General features: G+C 45.8%; 1 protein-coding gene across 7 annotated transcripts in view; it reads left to right on the top strand.

The window, feature by feature from the left end:
- Window positions 1-10714, top strand: part of LOC132382434 (ceramide synthase 2-like) — a 66150-nt gene continuing 55436 nt past the window's right edge. For 2 of the 7 annotated variants that reach the window (XM_059952626.1, XM_059952625.1), the window contains exon 1: window positions 1331-1549. The gene's annotated coding sequence lies outside the window, so the exon portion shown is untranslated. Of the gene's footprint in view, window positions 1283-1330; window positions 1550-1589; window positions 1605-10714 lie in introns of those variants that run through there. The other 5 variants (XM_059952628.1, XM_059952624.1, XM_059952627.1 and 2 more) reach the window with 4 other exon arrangements.

Raw genomic sequence — 10714 nt, forward strand, 5'->3', positions numbered from 1 at the left:
TTGAAACTTCACAGTTCCCAAATAATTTTGAAATCTTTTCAGTGGTTTTGTGTGCCTCAACTTTCTCCCAGCGTTGAGAGCCTGAAGTTAGAGGGCACAGATAAGTGGGGAGAGATTTAAAAGAGACCCGAGAGGTAACATCTTCACACAGTGGCTAGTGAAGTACCTGCATTAAGCTGCCAGAGGCAGTGATCAAGGTGGGTAAAACTGCAACTTTTAAGAGGCGTGTGGAGGGGAGAGGCTTGGAGGGTTGTGGATCAAAAACAGTCAAAGCAAGGAGAATGCTGTGGTTGCCATGGACCAGTTTGGCCAAAGGAGCTTTTTTTCCATGTTGTATGACGTTGGCACGTTCCAAGCTGCAGGTGTGTGTGCTCAGGGACACACTGAATCTTGTTGCAACCAACACAAAAGCCTAGTGGAGGACTGCAGTCCCAGGCCCTGCTGCCAATGGACTCTGTTCAGTCCCGTGTAACAGCCTCTCAAACACTTGTTGGGCTACCGTTCGAAGAGGCCACAGGAGTTAAATCGAAGAGGGCATAGGTTGAGTGAAAGGGGAAAGTTTAAAAGCAAGTTTACAAAGCAAGTTGTTTTACACAACAGAGAGTGGTGACTGCCTGGTACACAACGTCAGGGGAGGTGTTGGAACCAGATACGATGGTAACACAGATGAAGAATTTACAGACAAGTCAAATCAAATTGTCATATATACAAGTATGAAGAAGTACAGATACAATGAAATACTTGCAGCAGCGTTACACCCACATAAGATTCAGACAATAGAACACAGAACATAAGTTATACATATACACCACACACTATCAGGCAGGGAATGGAAAAATATTAGAGACCATGTGCAGGTACGTGGGATTAGTTAAAATTAGCATCCTGGCCAGCACAGACACTGTGGGCCGAAGGGTCTGTTGCTATTCGGTACTGTTCTGTGATCTATGAGTGGTATTGGTGCTTTGTATATAGAATATATCAACATGACAGCATTATGAATGTATAAACTGGAAGATCCACGAATGCGGAGCAAATCGGGTATTGCTGCGTACTTTCTGCACTTAGTTTATGTGAATAAAGTTTAGACGTTTAGAATAGAGTTTAAAGTTAAAGGCAGGGTGCCTTTAAGGTATTGCGAAGTGCACGCATCAGATTTGGAGCAATAGTTGTAGAGGGCGTGAACACAAAACTACTAAGCAATCCGCCAGTGTGCTGGGCAGGACATGTGCGCTGGAGGTGAGCTCCTGAATTGAAGTCTTGTGGCAGTGAAGTCTGATAGGTGAGCCGTGGTTTTGTTCCTGTTTTTCGCCCAGAACCGTGCCCTTACGTTCAGATGTCAGTTGCAGGCTGGGTTAATGTTTGGTCCGGTGCGGTAGGGTTGGGGGTGGGGGGTGAGGAAGCAAGGTGATACGTGGGGGTTCGGAGCTCCAGGTACAGTTCGGTCACTGGCCGAGCGTGGCGAGCGCTGGGTCAGGAATTGCTGATCGCCGGTGGAGGGTTTACGATCGCCCCCTGATTTCTACACCGAAGGTGAAGTCGTTTCAAGGTGCCTTTAAATTCAGGGCGTGTTTTGCTTCTGTTGCGATGTCGTAATGCTGGAGGTAGCTGGAACTTTTCTTCCCACCCCAGCCCGCCGAGTTTGCGGCTTCTGCAGCCCAGGAATGTGGCGGCAACCCGCTGAACTGGTAACGAAGCTGGGAGCGCGGCGCCGCCCTTCGGCTCGCCGGGTTTCCGTGCTCTCGGCTCGGCCAGCTGTTCCGAGATGAGCCCAGACGGCAGCGGGACCGCGGGTTTGGCCGAATACGCGCCGCCCTCCTGCCCCGATCCCGATCTGCAGCGTGGGTCACTTAACAATTGGCGATCCCGGGTCGCCCCCTCCTTTGTTGGGACCTTCCTCGGCATTCGGGACGACCCTCTCCCCAGATCCTGCGGGTCTGGATCACCCTCCAAGGAGCTTGCGAAGGTGACCCCGGGCAGAACTCCTGGCTGTCTCCCTCACCTTTCGGTCTCTGCTTCCCAGGCACGCTCGGAGAGGCCATTCTGCCGTTCGAACCCAGGCTGCTAGTTGTTGGAAAACGTGGTTGTTCTTTGTGACTTCATGGTCTCACAAACTCTTCAGATTGTTGACATAAGTCTAAGAAATGAGATTTTTAGTATTTCCATCATCTTCCCAGCCGCTCAGCTGTGTGGATAGAGAATTGCTTCTGGCCGTTGTCCTGGAATGGCCTTGTTCTGAGGAAATAGTGCACCAACGTTTGAATCATTTACATGTTAATTTCCTCATCTTTTATATTTTCTATATTCGCATTTGGGAGAATAAAAAGTGAAATCTGGCTTGATTTAACCCTTTACCCCCCCATTTGAAAAGTGTTCCTCTGAGTGGTCTGGTTTCAATGGCAGCTTGTATATGCCCCAAATCTGATACCAGCACACTCAAGTCTGCAGGTGTTAGAATTATGAAATTTTAAAGAAAGAAAATAGCAAAATGATTATTGTTTTAGATCAATGGCCTTTAATTTGACTTGTTTTTTTCCCCTGCAACCTTACAATTGATTCCTTTCTTGCAATTGTGGCAGGGCCTCAGACCACACTAGTTTTTTTTTCATATTTCTGGCAGTCGTTCCTTGTTTTACAATTGACTTAAGAAAAATATTCCTTATTAGACTTCCTGCTGTATGAGCTTTTTGTTTCATTTTCACTATCATTCATCCCTACCTTTTTAAAGTCAACTCTGAATGAGCTCCATCCATAGTGTCCTCCCCATTCTCCACACGCTCTATTTCTCCAGTTCCAATAAACGGTCCTTCATTTGAGACGTTAACTTTCTCTCCACACAGATTCCGGCCAGCCTGCTGACCATTTTACAGACTTCTGGTTTGTAGCAGCTCCGTTATTTTGCTTGTGTTCAGCATTAAATTGTTGAAAATTATTTTGTTGAGATATTTGGATATATTTGAGTTTAGGAGCCGAGAGGTAATGTTGCAGCTATATAGGACCCTGGTCAGACCCCACTTGGAGTACTGTGTTCAGTTCTGGTCTCCTCACTACAGGAAGGACGTGGAAACCATAGAAAGGGTGCAGAGGAGATTTACAAGGATGTTGCCTGGATTGGGGAGCATGCCTTATGAGAATAGGTTGAGTGAACTCAGCCTTTTTTCCTTGGAGTGACAAAGGATGAGAGGTGACCTGATAGAGGTGTACAAGATGATGAGAGGCATTGATCGTCAGAGACTTTTTCCCTGGCCTGAAATGGCTAGTACGAGAGGGCACAGTTTTAAGGTGCTTGGAAGTAGGTACAGAAGAGATTTTGGGGTAAGTTTTTTGCGCAGGGAGTGGTGAGTGCATGGAATGGGCTGCCAGTGATGGTGGTGGAGGAGGATACGATAGGGTCTTTTAAGAGACTCCTGGACAGGTACATGGAGCTCAAAAAAACAGAGGGCTATGGGTAACCCTAGGTAATTTCTAAGGTAAGGACATGTTTGGCACAGCTTTGTTGGCAGAAGGGCCTGTATTGTGCTGTAGGTTTTCTGCGTTTCTATATCCTTTCGGAATGATGTCCTGCAGACCCAGTTCTGAAGGTGATGAGGCACTAGGGAGTATTTTTTATCTAGGGTGGACAGAATGATGTCATGAGTCCTGTATTTTCTTTTATTGAGTTGAATGAGACTTCTGGGCCTTATCCAACTTTATTTTCTGATATCAGTGTGATGACTAATGTGTGTTACGTGGACCTTTTCTGTGCCAGAACGTCTGATGCTGCCTGCTGTACCTGTTCTAGTAATGGGTGATATGGGACATAGAACAGTAAAGACCCTTTGTCCCACAATGTTGTGCCGCCCTTTTAACCTACTCCAGCTTCAGTCCACCCCCGAACAACTCACAAAATGTTGGAGGATCTCAGCGGGTCAACCAGCATCTATGGAAATGAATAAACAGTCAGTGTTTTGGGTCGAGAATCGGGTCCTTTAGGGCTGTAAGGGAAGGGGGGAGGTGCCAGATTTAAAAAAAAGGGAGGGGTAGAGGAAGGAGGACAAGCCACACGGTGAGAGGTGAAAGGTCAAGGGCTGGAGATGAAGGATCCCCGTCGCCCAAAAACACATTCTCTTATTGCTACCAACAGAGAGGAGGTACAGGAGCCTCAGGGCAGACATTCAACAGGTTGACCTGTTGTCAGATTTCTGAAGTAACAATGAAACAACCTATGAACACTATCTCAACACTTTTGCTCTCTTTCTGCCCTACTTGTTTAATGTTTATATATTCGGTATATTTCTTGAGCTAATTTAGTTCTTTATAACAACTGCTGTAAAACAACAAATTTCACAACATAAGGAACGTCAGTGATAGGACACCTGATTCTGAGACTCTGACATAGGAATACAGATGAAAGAAAAATGGAGAGCTTAGTGAGTGGAAAGGGTCAGATTGAACTCCAAGCTCTAGGCCAGAGGTTCCCAACCTTTTTATGCTATGGACCCTGACTGTTAAACAAAGGGTCTGTGAACCCCAGGTTGGGAACCCCTGGACTGCAGGAACTCAGTGGGCCAGGCAGCACCTATGTCTGAGGTAGCCATGGACAACTGCATGGGCCCCAGCTACACCCACTGTTTCACTGGTGATGCTGGACAGTGCGTGTTCCAAGCCTTTCCCAGTAATATTTCCCCGAATCTTTCTGTGCTACTTTGTTGACTGCATTGGTGCTGCTTCATGCACTCAGACTGAGCTCATCAATTTCTAAACGCTTTCCCTCCAAATACCACACTGCTTTTAAATTCACATGGTCCATTTCTGCGGACAAGTTCTCCGCCACCGTCATGCCGCCTTTGTCCTTGCATCAGTATGTTGGGCCAAAGATACGTCTTCAGGGATATTGACACGTAGGAACTTGAAACTGCTCACCCTTTCCACTGCTGATCCCTCTGAGGACTGGTGTGTGTTGCCTCAATTTCCCCATCTTGAAGTCCACAATCAATTCCTAGGTCTTACTGATGTTGAGTGCAAGGTTGTTGTGACACCACTCAACCAACCAATCTGTCTCACCGTTAGTAGGCAAATTGCAGCGGGTCCATTTCCTTGTTAGGTAGGAGTTCATTCAGGCCATGACCAACCTTTCAAATCACTTCAGCTATTAAGTGTTTTTATATATCTACCTCTGCCACCTGCCTTGGCAGCCCATTCCATGCATACAAACCTACTCCTAACGTTCCCCCCATACTTTCCTTCAGTTGCTGTAAAATTGTGCCCTCTTGTATTAGCCATTTCTGCCCTGGGAAAAAGGCGCTGGTTGTCACTATCAATGTTCCTTCTTATCTTGTACACCTCTGGCAAGTCACCTCTCCCCCTCCACCACTTCAATGAGAAAAGCTCAACTTATTCTCATGACGTGCTCTGTGAACCAAGCAGCATCCTGGTAAATTTCCTCTTCACCCTCTCTAAAGCTTCCACGTCCTACAATGGGGATAGCAGAATGGAACACATTACTCCAAGTGTGATCTAACCAGAGCTTATAGAGCTGAACTCTACTTTGCGGCTGTTAAACACTGTCCCCTGACTAATGAAGACCAAACCACCTTACACTTTAACCAATCAATTTGCAACCTTGGGGGATTTATGGATATGAACACCGAGACCCCTCTGTTCCTCCACACTGCTAAGAATCCTGCCATTAACCCTGTACTCTGTCTGGAAGTTTGAACTTCCAAAGTGAAGCACTTCACATCTTTTTGGATTGGACTTCACTTGCCACTTCTCAGTCCAGCTTTACATCCTATCAGTGTCTTCTTGTGATGTACAGAAACCTTCTACGCTATCTACACCACCACCAACCTTGATGGCATCTGCAAACTTGCTAACCCACCCTTCCATTTCCTCATTGACTGATTTCAGAGGACAGAATCATTTGGATGAGCTGTTAAACTGAGTTTGTGCTTGCTTTTGAAGGGCATGACACTATTTAAATAAGAGAAAGGGTGGTCTGACCAATATTTATTCTCCAAGTGACTCCAGCAGAGGAAATTCATCTTGTTGTGGGATCTTGCTCTGTGCATATCGGCTACCACGTTTTTCACATAGTGAGTCCGCTTCAAAAGTAGTCCAAAGATGGCTTGGAACTCGGGTAGTGATTTTCTATTCACGTTAGGCCTTGTATTCCATTTGTCCTCTTCTTTCCATTCTGAAGGGAAGAGCTGTCTCCTGATAAAGCAGCATGGAATGAGATTGCTGAGCACAAAGATAGGGGCACCAAAGGGGACTGGAACAGCCTGATCTTTAAGTTGTTTAATGAAGGTCGGGGAAAGGCAAGGCCAGGCTCCCATTTGTTTGGATAAAGGCAGCGGAATTTAATGATGTGCAAAAGAGAGAGATTCAACATGGGTCATTCGATGCTCAAAGTGAATTGGCGGTCAGCGTCTGGGAGAACTGTGGTATTTTTCTATACTAATCCCTCACTGGTTTTGTGGAGAACCTTAGAGCAAACCCATTCCGATTAAAGATTATGAAATGGCAGATTTGCATGCGCTAGACATGTGTTGGCTGGGGATTCAGTGTATAATGGACCCCTTCTGGTCCAAATCCCATTAACGAGAAGCTATCCATGACCAAGTTCCATTCATTGCTTCCCATTCCTTGGAATCTGAGTCACAGCCTGTTACGTTCCAAGCCCTCTTTGTCATGTGACGGTGTCTCCGTGACAACCTCACAGCCCTGTTTCCCAATTCAGGCACTTTGCCTTCCGCTTGGCACCTTGTCCCCTCCCTTTTGCCGTTGATGACACATGATTTGACATGTCTCACTCCCTGGAAGTCCTTGAATTCTTCCATTTTCACACCTTCAAGAATCTGTAGTGAAGTGTTGCTGTTGGTAATTTTGCTACCACACCTACTTTTGATCTCCTTCTGCTAAGGTGATTGTAAATTGTCCTCCAATTGCAATGGAAAGTACTTGTGTATTCAGTCACTAAGCCAAAGGTGTGTCGTGGTTTGGTCATCTGATTCACCCGTTTTTGTAATACTCCCACATACTTATTTGAAAGTGTGTTTACAAGAGGTTTTACAAATGGTACAAATCTTGAACAACACCCACAGCATGTGGGAGGAACTCAGCATTTATGGAGCACAATAAAGTCTAATTTTTAGGCCTGATGCAAAATATCAGCAGTCCTTTCTGCTCCATGATGTTGTCTGACCTGCTGAATTCTTCCTGCATGTTGTGTCTGATGAAATATGTGTCTCACCTTCATTCAGGGTCCCTAATGGCTGTTCCAGGTGAGGCAACACTTCACCTGTGAATCTGCTGAGGTCATCTGTTGTTTCCAGCACTACAGATGTGGTCTTCTCGACATTGATGGGACTCGTAATAAATTGGGCGAACCGCTTCATCAAGCATCTCTGCTCCGTTCATCTAAATCGAGACTACCAGCTGGCCAAACGTTTTAATTCAGTCCCATGTCGGTCCATGGCATCCTCTTGCGCCACAATGAAGCCACCTTCAGAGTGTAGGAGCAGTACCTTGTATTCTGTCAGGGTACCCTCCAACCTGATGGCATGAATATCAATTTCTCCCTCCAGTTTAAAAAAAATCCCTCTCCCTCCTTTCTTCTATTGCCCCCTCTGGCTTCTTACCTATTTTCATCTGCCTATCACTTCCTCCTGGTGCCCCTCCTCCTTTTCTTTCCCCCATGGTCCACTCTCCTCTTCTATCACACTACTGGCTCTCCAGCCCTTTATATTTCCTATCCACCTGGCTTCACTTTCACCTTCTAGCTATCTTCCCTCATCCCCTCTGGCATCTTCTCCCTTCCTTTTCAGTCTTGATAAGGGTCTCGGCCTGAAATATTGAACGTCCATTCATTTCCATAGATGCCTGCTGAGTTCCTTCAGCATTTTGAGTGCTTGTGTTGTTTTGGATTTCCAGCATCTACACAATTTCTCGTTTTCATGGTGCCCATTTGTTGACTGCACCATTGTGCTGTCTACCTGTTATTTTGTGCAATTAGCACATTACTTGCATATGCCATGGTCACAAAGGTGTAAATCCAGTGCTGGCATCTACTTGTCCCAGAGTCACCAGCAGTGGTTTCTTTTTGCGTTGTTCATTCTCGTCTCCTCCAAGGGTCCATCCTAGTTCTCGTCTGTACCCTGCCTCTTCAACATTATCATCCAAAAATTCAGTCTTAGTTCGTGATTGCTTCAGTTAGCTAGACACAGAATATAACAGCAGGGAGATTGCGGTGCAATGTTATATGCAGTTCAGGTTACCACAACATCAGAAGAATAGTTTGACTGGAGAGGATGCACAGGAGATTGACTGGGATAAAGTGTTCCAGTTAAGAGACATAATTGTGCTTGTTTTCTTTGAGCTGAGAAGGTCAAAAGCTGACCTGATTGAGCGACATGAACATGATGAATAGTAAGAAACTTTGCCTATAGCCTTGGTGTCTAAACAGAGGGTATATGTTTAGAGGTATAGGAAAAGAGATTTAGAGAGCGTCTGAGGAAGGAACTTTTTTTTAACCTGGAGCTGGCTGGTATCTAGAATGAACGCTCCATGTTTCATGATGGTAGAGACTCCCCCGGTACATGAATCACCAAGACAAAAGAGGCTGTAGACCAAATAGTGGTAGAATAGGATTGTAGTCGTGGGAAAAGCATGGTTGTTGTGGGGCTAAGGAAGGATCTGTTTCTGTTCCCTCCCTCTCTTTGGTCTGAGATGTAGTGGTGTTCGCAGGAACGAAACCGTCCCAACCATGTTGGGATCTGGTTAGAACGAACACAGCAGTTGGAAGGAGGTTGAAAGATGAGACGTGTTTGGGAACCCCAGGCACACCTGCAGGTTAGGACTGGGTTTGTTGTGCAGCTGGTTTACAATTCAGGCAGTGCTTTAGAGAGGTGACTGAGGCTGTTCCTAGTCATTTGTTGTCTCTTCGGGAGGTTATAGATCATTGTTGCACTAACAACTTGAGCATAAAATCCATCAGGAATTATTGTGCTTGGTTGGGATCTTGCAGTGTTAGTTATTAAAGCATCTCAGAGCATCCTGTTCTTGTAAAATTGATATAGGCATCCTGTACTTGTGTCCCTAAATGTACATCTGTGCTTTGGAGAAAATCCATTGGTGGCTGATGTTCCTGCACTGAGATCAAAGATGAACTTTGTTGTGGAGGAGGGGGAATGGGAAGAATTCAGTATTTCTTGTTTCTCACTTGGTACACACCTGTGGAGGGATTTTATGCCATTACAGGTGCACATACATATCCTCCACCGTATAAATGATCCCTGTCCCTGTCCCTGCCCGGCACGGCGACTGTTCCAGGATCTCCCACGGGCCTTCCCATCTCCCAGAATCAGCACAGATCGGCAGTAGGTGTGTTGAATCTGACTTGAAGGAACCGTTCCTCTTCCTTGGCAGTACAGAAAGACAGATGGGCGTGGCATGTTGATGCGTTATGTGGCTGTTCTATAAGATATTGGTGATGTTGCACTTGGGTCACTCTGCTCTTAAAGAAATTGTGGTTCCATTGGGAAGAGTACAGAAAAGATTTATGAGGATGTTGCTATGACAGGAGGGCCTAAGTTATAGGGAGAGTTTGGTATTTGTTCCTTGGAGCTAATGAGAATAATGGGTGACCTCGTAGAAGTGTTTAAAATTATGATGGGGTTAGATAAAGTGGATGGACCATAAAGTCTTCAACAAAACAAGAAGGCAAAGGCTTGGGGTGAGAGGGAAAAGATTTAAAAGTGACCTAAGAGGTAACTTTTTTTTACTCAGAGACTGTGAGCTACAAAAAGAAGTGACTGAGGCAGATGTAATAGTATTATTTCAGAAAAGCTTGGATAGGTTACACGAAGGGGCATGATTTATGTCAGTGGCAGTAAACCTGAGAAGCAGGTTTACTCTACTTACGCTCTTGTGACTGCCCTGTCCTTCAGTAAGATCATGGCTGCGTAAAGGGGTATGCGTTTATAGAGCTATGGGATGAATACAGGGAATTGGGACTAACAAGGCGGGTACAATGGTCAGCATGGACTTGTTGGGGCAAAGGGCCTGTGTTTGTGCTGTAGTGCTGCTGCATCAAATTCCAAGCGCTTGGGCTCAATTCCAACCTCCAGTGCTGCCTGTGTAGGGTTTGCACTTTCTCCCTGTGACCATGCAAGGTTCCTTCGGGGGGGGGGGGGCCATGATTTCTGTTTCTTCCCACATCCCTAAGACGAATGGGTTGGCCACTGCAAGTTATCCTCAGGCTGTGGGTAGAATCCGGTGGGAATTGATGGGATTGTGGGTGGAATGAAAGGGTGTGGTTGTGAGTTGGTGGGGAGTCAGTAGATAAAGAGCCGGCTGCTGGGTGTGTGGCTTGACTTTCTGCCTTCACAAAGCACCCTTCGACAAGTACAGCATGCTGTTGTGTTTAATTGTGGGGTGTGTCCTGTTATAAAATTTCCCACGTCAGGTTACTGAAAGCAAACCCTGAGCAACTCTAATAATCAGGTTGTGATCTTTACCCAGTGACGAATAAACCGGTGGAAGTCTAGTATCATATGCAAATAAAAATGTTTAGTGTAGTTCCTTTACATTCCAGAGGTGCTGCATAATCAGTGCTAGTCACTGATGTCTCTGGAATGATGAAGGGTTTTGGTCAAAGACCCCTTTTTCAGAAGGGCTCAGATGCTACCTTACAAGTGGAACATTTCTGGTGTTGAACAACGAGCACAAGGTG

Source organism: Hypanus sabinus, chromosome 28 (assembly GCF_030144855.1).
Source record: "Hypanus sabinus isolate sHypSab1 chromosome 28, sHypSab1.hap1, whole genome shotgun sequence".
Taxonomy (NCBI): Eukaryota; Metazoa; Chordata; class Chondrichthyes; order Myliobatiformes; family Dasyatidae; genus Hypanus; species Hypanus sabinus.